Raw genomic sequence first — 16411 nt, forward strand, 5'->3', positions numbered from 1 at the left:
CTCTAGAGGCAAGAGGCAAGTCTGTCGCAGATTATTGACTCTAGTGCAAGTGGGAGACTGAAGGAAATATGCCCTAGAGGCAATAATAAAGTTATTATTTATTTCCTTATTTCATGATAAATGTTTATTATTCATGCTAGAATTGTATTAACCAGAAACATGATACATGTGTGAATACATAGACAAACTGAGTCTCACTAGTATGCCTCTACTTGACTAGCTCGTTAATCAAAGATGGTTATGTTTCCTAGCCATGGACAAAGAGTTGTCATTTGATTAATGGGATCACTGTTGGAAATATGCCCTAGAGGCAATAATAAAAGGATTATTATTATATTTCCTTGTTCATGATAATTGTCTTTTATTCATGCTATAATTGTATTATTCGGAAATCGTAATACACGTGTGAATACATAGACCACAATACGTCCCTAGTAAGCCTCTAGTTGACTAGCTCGTTGGTCAACAGATAGTCATGGTTTCCTGACTATGGACATTAGATGTCGTTGACAACGGGATCACATCATTAGGATAATGATGTGATGGACAAGACCCAATCCTAAGCATAGCACAAGATCGTGTAGTTTGTTTTGCTAGAGCTTTTCCAATGTCAAGTATCTTTTCCTTAGACCATGAGATCGTGTAACTCCCGGATACCGTAGGAGTGCTTTGGGTGTACCAAACGTCAGAACGTAACTGGGTGACTATAAAGGTGCACTACAGGTATCTCCGAAAGTGTCTGTTGGGTTGACACGGATCGAGACTGGGATTTGTCACTCCGGATAACGGAGAGGTATCACTGGGCCCACTCGGTAGTGCATCATCATAATGAGCTCAAAGTGACCAAGTGTCTGGTCACGGGATCATGCATTACGGTACGAGTAAAGTGACTTGCCGGTAACGAGACTGAATGAGGTATTGGGATACCGACGATCGAGTCTCGGGCAAGTAACATACCGTCTGACAAAGGGAATAGTATACGGGGTTGCTTGAACCCTCGACATCGTGGTTCATCCGATGAGATCATCGAGGAGTATGTGGGAACCAACATGGGTATCCAGATCCCGCTGTTGGTTATTGACCGGAGAGCCGTCTCGGTCATGTCTGCATGTCTCTCGAACCCGTAGGGTCTACACACTTAAGGTTCGGTGACGCTAGGGTTGTATGAATATGAGTATGCAGCAAACCGAATGTTGTTCGGAGTCCCGGATGAGATCCCGGACGTCACGATGAGTTCCGGAATGGTCCGGAGGTAAAGAAAACTATATAGGAAGTGCTGTTTCGGCCATCGGGAAAGTTTCAGGGTCACCCGGTATTGTACCGGGACCACCGGAAGGGTCCCGGGGGTCCACCGGGTGGGGCCACCTATCCCGGAGGGCCCCGTGGGCTGAAGTGGGAGGGGAACCAGCCCCTAGTGGGCTGGTGCGCCCCCCCTTGGCCCCCCCCTGCGCCTAGGGTTGGAAACCCTAGGTGGGGGGGGGGGGCACCACTTGCCTTGGGGGGCACTCCACCCCCCTTGGCCGCCGCCCCCCCTTGGGAGATTGATCTCCCAGGGCCGCCCCCCCGGGGGCCTATATAAAGGAGGGGGGGAGGGAGGGCAGCCGCACCCCAAGTCTTGGCGCCTCCCTCCCCCTGCTACACCTCGTCCTCCTCCCGCAGCAGCTTGGCGAAGCCCTGCCGGAGTTCTGCTACATCCACCACCACGTCGTCGTGCTGCTGGATCATCATCAACCTCTCCTTTCCCCTTGCTGGATCAAGACGGAGGAGACTTCACGCTGACCGTACGTGTGTTGAACGCGGAGGTGCCGTCCGTTCGGCGCTAGGATCTCCGGTGATAGGATCACGACGAGAACGACTACTTCAACCCCGTTCTTTCGAACGCTTCTGCACGCGATCTACAAAGTGGTATGTAGATGCAATCTCTCTCCCATGACTCGTTGCTTAGATGAACTCATAGATGGATCTTGGTGAAACCGTAGGAAATTTTTTATTTTTTGCAACATTCCCCAACAATCACATCATTAGGAGAATGATGTGATTGACTTGACCCATTCCGTTAGCTTAGCACTTGATCGTTTAGTATGTTGATACTTCTTTCTTCATGACTTATACATGTTCCTGTGACTACGAGATTATGCAACTCCCGTTTACCGGAGGAACACTTTGTGTGCCACCAAACGTCACAACGTAACTGGGTGATTATAAAGGTGCTCTACAGGTGTCTCCGAAGGTACTTGTTGGGTTGGCGTATTTCGAGATTAGGATTTGTCACTCCGATTGTCGGAGAGGTATCTCTGGGCCCTCTCGGTAATACACATCACTATAAGCCTTGCAAGCAATGTGACTAATGAGTTAGTTGCGAGATGATGTATTACATAACGAGTAAAGAGACTTGCCGGTAACGAGATTGAACTAGGTATTGAGATACCGACGATCGAATCTCGGGCAAGTAACATACCGATGACAAACACTAGTAGAAAAACACCAATTAGTCCCGGTTCGTAAGGGCCTTTAGTCATGGTTCATGAACCGGGACTAATGGGTCGTTACAAATACCCCCACCCATTAGTCCCGGTTCAAACATGAACCGGGACAGATGTGCCTCCACGTGGCCTGGCCGCCAAGCCCAGTCAGGGGGGCCTTTGGTCCCGGTTGGTGGAACCAGCCGGGACCAAAAGTCCATGTTTTTTACAAACGTGACTGCTTTAGGGGTTATTTTTAGGTTGTTATTAGCTAGCTAATAGAGAGAAGTGTCCTCTCTTATATCTTCGTCCTTGGTTTATCAACGCTGCTGCTATGTTCATTTCACCCGCTGATATAACATGCTCATGCATGCTCGCATCATACATCATCATATATAATAACAAGTCCTACTAATCATGCATCATCATACAACTTCTACTAGCTCGTTATTAATAATAATTCATACGATCATCATCCTCATAGTCATCGAACCAACCCTACGTAATTGTTATTAGCACATGATCATCAGTATCAGGTAGGACCTAAACACCCTTAAGGTAAAATAGCATAAAACAATATAGACCCTGATTCTCCATTATGAAGGATGGCGATCATCCTGTCTCCAATTCTTGCCCTTCGCTGCTTTTTGCTTCCAAGAAGCTCCTTACGACTGTCCATACATTTTTTGAAGGAAATATGCCCTAGAGGCAATAATAAAGTTATTATTTATTTCCTTATAATCATGATAAATGTTTATTATTCATGCTAGAATTGTATTAACCGGAAACATAATACATGTGTGAATACATAGACAAACAAAGTGTCACTAGTATGCCTCTACTTGACTAGCTCGTTAATCAAAGATGGTTATGTTTCCTAACCATGAACAATGAGTTGTTATTTGATTAACGAGATCACATCATTAGTTGAATGATCTGATTGACATGACCCATTCCATTAGCTTAGCACACGATCGTTTAGTATGTTGCTATTGCTTTCTTCATGACTTATACATGTTCCTATGACTATGAGATTATGCAACTCCCGTTTGCCGGAGGAACACTTTGGGTGCTACCAAACGTCACAACGTAACTGGGTGATTATAAAGGAGCATTACAGGTGTCTCCAAAGGTAGATGTTGGGTTAGCGTATTTCGAGATTAGGATTTGTCACTCCGATTGTCGGAGAGGTATCTCTGGGCCCTCTCGGTAATACACATCACATAAGCCTTGCAAGCATTACAACTAATATGTTAGTTGTGAGATGATGTATTACGGAACGAGTAAAGAGACTTGCCGGTAACGAGATTGAACTAGGTATTGGATACCGACGATCGAATCTCGGGCAAGTAACATACCGATGACAAAGGGAACAACGTATGTTGTTATGCGGTCTGACCGATAAAGATCTTCGTAGAATATGTAGGAGCCAATATGGGCATCCAGGTCCCGCTATTGGTTATTGACCAGAGACGTGTCTCGGTCATGTCTACATTGTTCTCGAACCCGTAGGGTCCGCACGCTTAAGGTTACGATGACAGTTATATTATGAGTTTATGCATTTTGATGTACCGAAGGTTGTTCGGAGTCCCGGATGTGATCACGGACATGACGAGGAGTCTCGAAATGGTCGAGACATAAAGATTGATATATTGGAAGTCTATGTTTGGACATCGGAAGTGTTCCGGGTGAAATCGGGATTTTACCGGAATACCGGAAGGGTTACCGGAACCCCCCGGGAGCTATTTGGGCCATAGTGGGCCTTAGTGGAAAAGAGAAGGGGCTGCCCTAGATGGGCTGCGCGCCCCCCCTTCCCCTAGTCCTATTAGGACTAGGAGAGGTGGCCGGCCCCCTCCTCCTGTTTTCCCCTCCGAGGAATCCTAGTTGGACTAGGATTGGAGGGGGAATCCTACTCCCAGTGGGAGTAGGACTCTCCTGCGCCTCCCCCCTTTGGCCGGCCAGCCTCCCCTCCTCTCCTCCTTTATATACGGAGGCAGGGGCACCTCTAAACACACAAGTTGACACAAGTTGATCCACGTGATCGATTCCTTAGCCGTGTGCGGTGCCCCCTGCCACCATATTCCTCGATAATACTGTAGCGGAGTTTAGGCGAAGCCCTGCTGCTGTAGTTCATCAAGATCGTCACCACGCCGTCGTGCTGACGAAACTCTTCCCCGACACTTTGCTGGATCGGAGTCCGGGGATCGTCATCGAGCTGAACGTGTGCTCGAACTCGGAGGTGCCGTAGTTTCGGTGCTTGATCGGTTGGATCGTGAAGACGTACGACTACTTCCTCTACGTCGTGTCATCGCTTCCGCAGTCGGTCTGCGTTGGGTACGTAGACAACACTCTCCTCTCGTTGCTATGCATCACATGATCCTGTGTGCGCGTAGGAAAATTTTTGAAATTACTACGAAACCTAACAAGAACATCCTAAAATACCTGAAAAGGACTAAGGATATGTTTCTCGTATATGGAGGTGACAAAGAGCTCACCGTAAAAGGTTACGTTGATGCAAGCTTTGACACTGATCCGGACGATTCTAAATCGCAAACCGGATACGTGTTTACATTAAACGGTGGAGCTGTCAGTTGGTGCAGTTCTAAACAAAGCGTTGTAGCGGGATCTACATGTGAAGCGGAATACATAGCTGCTTCGGAAGCAGCAAATGAAGGAGTCTGGATGAAGGAGTTCATATCCGATCTAGGTGTCATACCTAGTGCATCGGGTCCAATGAAAATCTTTTGTGACAATACTGGTGCAATTGCCTTGGCAAAGGAATCCAGATTTCACAAAAGGACCAAACACATCAAGAGACGCTTCAACTCCATCCGGGATCTAGTCCAGGTGGGAGACATAGAGATTTGCAAGATACATACGGATCTGAATGTTGCAGACCCGTTGACTAAGCCTCTTCCACGAGCAAAACATGATCAGCACCAAAGCTCCATGGGTGTTAGATTCATTACAGTGTAATCTAGATTATTGACTCTAGTGCAAGTGGGAGACTGAAGGAAATATGCCCTAGAGGCAATAATAAAGTTATTATTTATTTCCTTATAATCATGATAAATGTTTATTATTTATGCTAGAATTGTATTTACCGGAAACATAATACATGTGTGAATACATAGACAAACAGAGTGTCACTAGTATGCCTCTACTTGACTAGCTCGTTAATCAAAGATGGTTATGTTTCCTAACCATGAACAATGAGTTGTTATTTGATTAACGAGGTCACATCATTAGTAGAATGATCTGATTGACATGACCCATTCCATTAGCTTAGCACCCGATCGTTTAGTATGTTGCTATTGCTTTCTTCATGACTTATACATGTTCCTATGACTATGAGATTATGCAACTCCCGTTTACCGGAGGAACACTTTGGGTACTACCAAACGTCACAACGTAACTGGGTGATTATAAAGGAGTACTACAGGTGTCTCCAATGGTCGATGTTGGGTTGGCGTATTTCGAGATTAGGATTTGTCACTCCGATTGTTGGAGAGGTATCTCTGGGCCCTCTCGGTAATACACATCACATAAGCCTTGCAAGCATTACAACTAATATGTTAGTTGTGAGATGATGTATTACGGAATGAGTAAAGAGACTTGCCGGTAACGAGATTGAACTAGGTATTGGATACCGACGATCGAATCTCGGGCAAGTAACATACCGATGACAAAGGGAACAACGTATGTTGTTATGCGGTCTGACCGATAAAGATCTTCGTAGAATATGTAGGAGCCAATATGGGCATCCAGGTCCCGCTATTGGTTATTGACCGGAGACGTGTCTCAGTCATGTCTACATTGTTCTCGAACCCGTAGGGTCCGCACGCTTAAGGTTTCGATGACAGTTATATTATGAGTTTATGAGTTTTGATGTACCGAAGGAGTTCGGAGTCCCGGATGAGATCGGGGACATGACGAGGAGTCTCGAAATGGTCGAGACGTAAAGATCGATATATTGGACGACTATATTCGGACATCGGAAAGGTTCCGAATGATTCGGGTATTTTTCGGAGTACCGGGTAGTTACGGGAGAAGTAATGGGCCTTGATGGGCTTTAGTGGGAAGAGGAAAAAGGCTGCTGCGCCCCCCTCCCCTTTGGTCCGAATTGGACTAGGGAAAAGGGGGCCGGCCACCTCTCCTTCTCCTCCTATTCCTTCTCCCTTCCTCCCCTCTTAGTGGACTCCTACTAGGACTTGGAGTCCTAGTAGGACTCCCTATCCTGGCCGCACCTTTTCCTTGGCCGGCCTCCTCCTCCTCCATCCTTTATATACGGAGGCAGGGGGCACCTCTAGACACACAAGTTGATCCACGTGATCTGTTCCTTAGCCGTGTGCGGTGCCCCCTGCCACCATATTCCTCGATAATACTGTAGCGGAGTTTAGGCGAAGCCCTGCTGCTGTAGTTCATCAAGATCGTCACCACGCCGTCGTGCTGACGGAACTCTTCCCCGACACTTTGCTGGATCGGAGTTCGGGGATCGTCATCGAGCTGAACGTGTGCTCGAACTCGGAGGTGCCATAGTTTCGGTGCTTGATCGGTTGGATCATGAAGACGTACGAATACTTCCTCTACGTCGTGTCATCGCTTCCGCAGTCGGTCTGCGTTGGGTACGTAGACAATACTCTCCCCCTCGTTGCTATGCATCACATGATCTTGCGTGTGCGTAGGAATTTTTTTGAAATTACTACGTTCCCTAACAGTGGCATCCGAGCCTAGGTTATTTATGTTGATGTTATATGCACGAGTAGAACACAAGTGAGTTGTGGACGATACAAGTCATACTGCCTACCAGCATGTCATACTTTGGTTCGGCGGTATTGTTGGACGAGACGACCCGGACCAACCTTACGCGTACGCTTACGCGAGACCGGTTCCCTCGACGTGCTTTGCACATAGATGGCTTGCGGGCGACTGTCTCTCCAACTTTAGTTGAACCGAGTGTGGCTACGCCCGGTCCTTGCGAAGGTTAAAACGGAGTCTATTTGACAAACTATCGTTGTGGTTTTGATGCGTAGGTGAGATTGGTTCTTACTTAAGCCCGTAGCAGCCACGTAAAACATGCAACAACAAAGTAGAGGACGTCTAACTTGTTTTTGCAGGGCATGTTGTGATGTGATATGGTCAAGGCATGATGCTGAATTTTATTGTATGAGATGATCATGTTTTGTAACCAAGTTATCGGCAACTGGCAGGAGCCATATGTTTGTCGCTTTATTGTATGCAATGCAATCGCGATGTAATGCTTTACTTTATTACTAAACGGTAGTGATAGTCGTGGAAGCATAAGATTGGTGAGACGACAATGATGCTACGATGGAGATCAAGGTGTCGCGCCGGTGACGATGGTGATCATGACGGTGCTTCGGAGATGGAGATCACAAGCACAAGATGATGATGGCCATATCATATCACTTATATTGATTGCATGTGATGTTTATCTTTTTATGCATCTTATCTTGCTTTGATTGACGGTAGCATTATAAGATGATCTCTCACTAAATTATCAAGAAGTGTTCTCCCTGAGTATGCACCATTGCGAAAGTTCTTCGTGCTGAGACACCACGTGATGATCGGGTGTGATAGGCTCTACGTTCAAATACAACGGGTGCAAAACAGTTGCACACGCGGAATACTCAGGTTATACTTGACGAGCCAAGCATATACAGATATGGCCTCGGAACACGGAGACCAAAAGGTCGAGCGTGAATCATATAGTAGATATGATCAACATAATGATGTTCACCGATGAAACTACTCCATCTCACGTGATGATCGGACATGGTTTAGTTGATTTGGATCATGTGTTCACTTAGAGGATTAGAGGGATGTCTATTTAAGTGGGAGTTCTTAAGTAATAAGATTAATTGAACTAAATTTATCATGAACTTAGTACCTGATAGTATCTTGCTTATTTATGTTGATTGTAGATAGATGGCTCGTGCTGTTGTTCCGTTGAATTTTAATGCGTTCCTTGAGAAAGCAAAGTTGAAAGATGATGGTAGCAATTACACGGACTGGGTCCGTAACTTGAGGATTATCCTCATTGCTGCACAGAAGAATTACGTCCTGGAAGCACCGCTGGGTGCCAGGCCTGCTACTGGAGCAACACCAGATGTTATGAACGTCTGGCAGAGCAAAGTTGATGACTACTCGATAGTTCAGTGTGCCATGCTTTACGGCTTAGAATCGGGACTTCAACGACGTTTTGAAAGTCATGGAGCATATGAGATGTTTCAGGAGTTGAAGTTAATATTTCAAGCAAATGCCCGAATTGAGAGATATGAAGTCTCCAATAAGTTCTATAGCTGCAAGATGGAGGAGAACAGTTCTGTCAGTGAGCATATACTCAAAATGTCTGGGTATAATAATCACTTGATTCAATTGGGAGTTAATCTTCCAGATGATTGCGTCATTGACAGAATTCTCCAATCACTGCCACCAAGCTACAAGAGCTTCGTGATGAACTATAATATGCAAGGGATGAACAAGACTATTCCCGAGCTCTTCGCAATGCTGAAAGCTGCGGAGGTAGAAATCAAAAAGGAGCATCAAGTGTTAATGGTAAACAAAACCACTAGTTTCAAGAAAAAGGGCAAAGGGAAGAAGAAGGGGAACTTCAAGAAGAACGGCAAACAAGTTGCTGCTCAAGAGAAGAAACCCAAGTCTGGACCTAAGCCTGAAACTGAGTGCTTCTACTGTAAGCAGACTGGTCACTGGAAGCGGAACTGCCCAAAGTATTTGGCGGATAAGAAGGATGGCAAGGTGAACAAAGGTATATGTGATATACATGTTATTGATGTGTACCTTACTAATGCTCGCAGTAGCGCCTGGGTATTTGATACTGGTTCTGTTGCTAATATTTGCAACTCGAAACAGGGGCTACGGATGAAGCGAAGATTGGCTAAGGACGAGGTGACGATGCGCGTGGGAAACGGTTCCAAAGTCGATGTGATCGCGGTCGGCACGCTACCTCTACATCTACCTTCGGGATTAATATTAGACCTAAATAATTGTTATTTGGTGCCAGCGTTGAGCATAAACATTATATCTGGATCTTGTTTAATGCGAGACGGTTATTCATTTAAATCAGAGAATAATGGTTGTTCTATTTATATGAGTAATATCTTTTATGGTCATGCACCCTTGAAGAGTGGTCTATTTTTATTGAATCTCGATAGTAGTAATACACATATTCATAATGTTGAAGCCAAAAGATGCAGAGTTGATAATGAAAGTGCAACTTATTTGTGGCACTGTCGTTTAGGTCATATCGGTGTAAAGCGCATGAAGAAACTCCATACCGATGGACTTTTGGAACCACTTGATTATGAATCACTTGGTACTTGCGAACCGTGCCTCATGGGCAAGATGACTAAAACACCGTTCTCCGGTACTATGGAGAGAGCAACAGATTTGTTGGAAATCATACATACCGATGTATGTGGTCCGATGAATATTGAGGCTCGTGGCGGATATCGTTATTTTCTCACCTTCACAGATGATTTGAGCAGATATGGATATATCTACTTAATGAAACATAAGTCTGAAACATTTGAAAAGTTCAAAGAATTTCAGAGTGAAGTTGAAAATCATCGTAACAAGAAAATAAAGTTTCTACGATCTGATCGTGGAGGAGAATATTTGAGTTACGAGTTTGGTGTACATTTGAAAAACTGTGGAATAGTTTCGCAACTCACGCCACCCGGAACACCACAGCGTAATGGTGTGTCTGAACGTCGTGATCGTACTTTACTAGATATGGTACGATCTATGATGTCTCTTACTGATTTACCGCTATCATTTTGGGGATACGCTCTAGAGACGGCCGCATTCACGTTAAATAGGGCACCATCAAAATCCGTTGAGACGACGCCTTATGAACTATGGTTTGGCAAGAAACCAAAGTTGTCGTTTCTGAAAGTTTGGGGCTGCGATGCTTATGTGAAAAAACTTCAACCTGATAAGCTCGAACCCAAATCGGAGAAATGTGTCTTCATAGGATATCCAAAGGAAACTATTGGATACACCTTCTATCACAGATCCGAAGGCAAGACTTATGTTGCTAAATTCGGAAACTTTCTTGAGAAGGAGTTTCTCTCGAAAGAAGTGAGTGGGAGGAAAGTAGAACTTGACGAGGTAACTGTACGTGCTCCCTTATTGGAAAGTAGTACATCACAGAAAACTGTTTCTGCGACACTTACACCAATAAGTGAGGAAATTAATGATAATGATCATGAAACTTCAGAACAAGATACTACTGAACCTCGTAGATCAATCAGAGTAAGATCCGCACCAGAGTGGTACGGTAATCCTGTTCTGGAAGTCATGCTACTAGATCATGATGAACCTACGAACTATGAAGAAGCGATGGTGAGCCCAGATTCCGCAAAGTGGCTTGAAGCCATGAAATCTGAGATGGGATCCATGTATGAGAACAAAGTATGGACTTTGATTGACTTGCCCGATGATCGGCAAGCAATTGAGAATAAATGGATCTTCAAGAAGAAGACTGACGCTGATGGTAATATTACTGTCTACAAAGCTCGACTTGTCGCGAAAGGTTTTCGACAAGTTCAAGGGGTTGACTACGATGAGACTTTCTCACCCGTAGCGATGCTTAAGTCTGTCCGAATCATGTTAGCGATTGCCGCATTTTATGATTATGAAATTTGGCAGATGGATGTCAAAACTGCATTCCTGAATGGATTTCTGGAAGAAGAGTTGTACATGATGCAACCAGAAGGTTTTGTCGATCCAAAGGGAGCTAACAAAGTGTGCAAGCTCCAGCGATCCATTTATGGACTGGTGCAAGCCTCTCGGAGTTGGAATAAACGTTTTGATAGTGTGATCAAAGCATTTGGTTTTATACAGACTTTCGGAGAAGCCTGTATTTACAAGAAAGTGAGTGGGAGCTCTGTAGCATTTCTGATATTATATGTGGATGACATATTGCTGATTGGAAATGATATAGAATTTCTGGATAGCATAAAGGGATACTTGAATAAAAGTTTTTCAATGAAAGACCTCAGTGAAGCTGCTTACATATTAGGCATTAAGATCTATAGAGATAGATCAAGACGCTTAATTGGACTTTCACAAAGCACATACCTTGACAAAATTTTGAAGAAGTTCAAAATGGATCAAGCAAAGAAAGGATTCTTGCCTGTGTTACAAGGTGTGAAGTTGAGTAAGACTCAATGCCCGACCACTGCAGAAGATAGAGAGAATATGAAAGATGTTCCCTATGCATCAGCCATAGGCTCTATCATGTATGCAATGCTGTGTACCAGACCTGATGTGTGCCTTGTTATAAGTTTAGCAGGGAGGTACCAAAGTAATCCAGGAGTGGATCACTGGACAGCGGTCAAGAACATCCTGAAATACCTGAGAAGGACTAAGGATATGTTTCTCGTATATGGAGGTGACAAAGAGCTCACTGTAAAAGGTTACGTTGATGCAAGCTTTGACACTGATCCGGATGATTCTAAATCGCAAACCGGATACGTGTTTACATTAAACGATGGAGCTGTCAGTTGGTGCAGTTCTAAACAAAGCGTCGTAGCGGGATCTACATGTGAAGCGGAGTACATAGCTGCTTCGGAAGCAGCAAATGAAGGAGTCTGGATGAAGGAGTTCAAATCCGATCTAGGTGTCATACCTAGTGCATCGGGTCCAATTAAAATCTTTTGTGACAACACTGGTGCAATTGCCTTGGCAAAGGAATCCAGATTTCTCAAAAGGACCAAACACATCAAGAGACGCTTCAATTCCATCCGGGATCTAGTCCAGGTGGGAGACATAGAGATTTGCAAGATACATACGGATCTGAATGTTGCAGACCCGTTGACTAAGCCTCTTCCACGAGCAAAACATGATCAGTACCAAAGCTCCATGGGTGTTAGAATCATTACAGTATAATCTAGATTATTGACTCTAGTGCAAGTGGGAGACTGAAGGAAATATGCCCTAGAGGCAATAATAAAGTTATTATTTATTTCCTTATAATCATGATAAATGTTTATTATTCATGCTAGAATTGTATTAACCGGAAACATAATACATGTGTGAATACATAGACAAACAAAGTGTCACTAGTATGCCTCTACTTGACTAGCTCGTTAATCAAAGATGGTTATGTTTCCTAACCATGAACAATGAGTTGTTATTTGATTAACGAGGTCACATCATTAGTTGAATGATCTGATTGACATGACCCATTCCATTAGCTTAGCACACGATCGTTTAGTATGTTGCTATTGCTTTCTTCATGACTTATACATGTTCCTATGACTATGAGATTATGCAACTCCCGTTTGCCGGAGGAACACTTTGGGTGCTACCAAATGTCACAACGTAACTGGGTGATTATAAAGGAGCATTACAGGTGTCTCCAAAGGTAGATGTTGGGTTGGCGTATTTCGAGATTAGGATTTGTCACTCCGATTGTCGGAGAGGTATCTCTGGGCCCTCTCGGTAATACACATCACATAAGCCTTGCAAGCATTACAACTAATATGTTAGTTGTGAGATGATGTATTACGGAACGAGTAAAGAGACTTGCCGGTAACGAGATTGAACTAGGTATTGGATACCGACGATCGAATCTCGGGCAAGTAACATACCGATGACAAGGGGAACAACGTATGTTTTTATGCGGTCTGACCGATAAAGATCTTCGTAGAATATGTAGGAGCCAATATGGGCATCCAGGTCCCGCTATTGGTTACTGACCGGAGACGTGTCTCGGTCATGTCTACATTGTTCTCGAACCCGTAGGGTCCGCACGCTTAAGGTTTCGATGACAGTTATATTATGAGTTTATGAGTTTTGATGTACTGAAGGAGTTCGGAGTCCCGGATGAGATCAGGGACATGACGAGGAGTCTCGAAATGGTCGAGACGTAAAGATCGATATATTGGACGACTATATTCGGACATTGGAAAGGTTCCGAATGATTCGGGTATTTTTCTGAGTACCAGGTAGTTACGGGAGAAGTAATGAGCCTTGATGGGCTTTAGTGGGAAGAGGAAAAAGGCTGCTGCGCCCCCCTCCCCTTTGGTCTGAATTGGACTAGGGAAAAGGGGGCCGGCCACCTCTCCTTCTCCTCCTATTCCTTCTCCCTTCCTCCCCTCTTGGTGGACTCCTACTAGGACTTGGAGTCCTAGTAGGACTCCCTATCCTGGCCGCACCTTTGCCTTGGCCGGCCTCCTCCTCCTCCATCCTTTATATACGGAGGCAGGGGGCACCTCTAGACACACAAGTTGATCCACGTGATCTGTTCCTTAGCCGTGTGCGGTGCCCCCTGCCATCATATTCCTCGATAATACTGTAGCGGAGTTTAGGCGAAGCCCTGCTGCTGTAGTTCATCAAGATCGTCACCACGCCGTCGTGCTGACGGAACTCTTCCCCGACACTTTGCTGGATCGAAGTCCGGGGATCGTCATCGAGCTGAACGTGTGCTCAAACTCGGAGGTGCCGTAGTTTCGGTGCTTGATCGGTTGGATCATGAAGATGTACAAATACTTCCTCTACGTTGTGTCATCGCTTCCGCAATCGGTCTGCGTTGGGTACGTAGACAATACTCTCCCCCTCGTTGCTATGCATCACATGATCTTGTGTGTGCGTAGGAATTTTTTTGAAATTACTACGTACCCTAACATTTTTTTCATTCTTTGATTGTTATGTCTCCACTTCTTTGAGAAACCCGGTATGGACAGTTGAGATTTGTAGGATGACCTGGTTGTATGTTCAAAACATGAAGGCTACCATGCGTATACATCAGATGAGGCACACAATCATTCGGAATTATCTGTTAAAAAACATAGTAATAACTTCGTAGTTATCAATGATGTACTAGTTTTAGAAGTGTGCAAAAAGATGCACGGATGTTGTAATAGTAAAAAATAATCTTACCAGGGTATCTCCATGGTAGTTACCGTAGTTCAACACGTGCACTAGTGACACGTATTGACCATAATATTGAGGAGTTTGATTGTAGATATTGTAATTCTCAAGATCAGTACAAAATGCGACCAGATGATTTTTCTCCTGATAAGTTAATTCGAAGCCTTCGGTGTAGTAGGTTCTGTCTACCATCTTCCGCACATTCTTTGAAGAATGAAAATAAGCTGTCAATGGAGATAAGTTGTCAACTATTTTGAAATAAACAATATAAATTACTTAATAACTATGTTAAGCTCACATGGGGGAAGAATTGGAGGTGTATCCACAAGGACCCAAATCGAAGGTCTCTTTTGCTCGATTGTAGGATCACCAAGATCCATGGTGACAAACATACCCTCATCAAGACCATACATCTTGCAAAGTGCTTCCCAATTTTTGCAACCAAAATGGGTTACACTCTGAGCATTGTACAGCTTTACTTGAAAATCCACACCATGATGGGTACTTAGGATAATTTTTTTGGTTTCAAAACTTTCATGGTCTTCAAAACCCATCCTCTCCAAGACATAGCATCTTGCAAAGCATGGGATAAGCTAGTCGAATTGGAAAAGATGAAAAATATTGTCATGATTAAAATAGTCGAATTGTCATGATTAAATTAAATAGTTGAAGTCATGAAAAATATCGTCGGTTGCGTACCGTATGAACATCGAAGGTCTCCTCGAGCTTAATGCTGAAGCGACGATCTTCGTCCAGCTCAATGAACCTGTCGCAGATACCTCGGTCGTCGTGGCACCAGTCGCACTCCCCCGGACGGTTTTCATCGTCCGAGTACGACATTTCCGGCCTATGTTCACAATTCAAATATTAAACTAGATTATTAATCACGGGTTGACTATCGGTGATGTACGTAGCTCCTCCTTTCATTTTCGAGAGCATTATTACACCAAATTGTCTAGCACACGGGAATGAAGAAGAACTTATCCAATATGAGCATTCAATAAGCAAAACCAAATCATAAAATAAGCAAAACCAAATCATAAAATAAAGTAGTATTCAAATTAGCATACATTCAATAATTATAAGCAAAAGTACATCATCTCTTGGTGTCCGTACATCGTCGAATATTATCACTAATATAGCATCACTAATACAACTAGAACCGTAGCGCCCGACGGGTATCGACGCGGGCGGTGGACACCCAAAGATAAGGAACCATCACAGGATCATAGCTCCAGTGAGATCCCTGAAGAACCTGCCAGGTATTGTCGAACCTGCCCTCCAATGCAACTATGTAGCGACGGATGTGCTCGTCCTCCTCGCTGACACGGTGACGTACCACCTCCGCGGTGTCCGGAAGCCTCGACACCGTCACTGGCCCACGCGACCGCCACAAAACAAGGATCGGGTCAACAACGGGCTGCCTCCTCACCAACCTACGTCCCCCGGAAGGTAGCACCTCCCAATACCAGCCCGGCGGAGCCCAGTCCCGAACATGGCCCTGATCAAGCAAGCCTCCACCGCCGAGTCGACGATGACGAGGATGCGGAATAGGCATCGCCGACGTCGATGCGGGAACTACTTCTATATATAGTTAAATAAAGTAGTTTTATTAATTAAATCAACTATCTAGTTCAACTACTAATTAAGCACTTACTATAAATAAATAAAGTATTACTTACTAAAAACAAACTACTTCTATATATAGTAAAATAAATTAGTTTATTAAATCAACTAGCTAGTTCAACTATATATATATGAAGTACTTATTAAAAATATAAACTACATATTAATTACACAATCTAAATTACACAATATGAACTACATATCTAAATTACACATCTAATCTAACAAAAAGATCTACACATCTAATCTAACAAAAAAATCTACTAACAGAAAAAAAAATCTAACATAATATAAACAAATTAATTACACAATCTAAATTACACAATATGAACTACATATCTAAATTACACCACATCTAATCTAACAAAAAGATCTACACATCTAATCTAACAAAAAAATCT

Source organism: Triticum aestivum, chromosome 4B (genome assembly GCF_018294505.1).
Source record: "Triticum aestivum cultivar Chinese Spring chromosome 4B, IWGSC CS RefSeq v2.1, whole genome shotgun sequence".
NCBI classification, from domain to species: Eukaryota; Viridiplantae; Streptophyta; class Magnoliopsida; order Poales; family Poaceae; genus Triticum; species Triticum aestivum.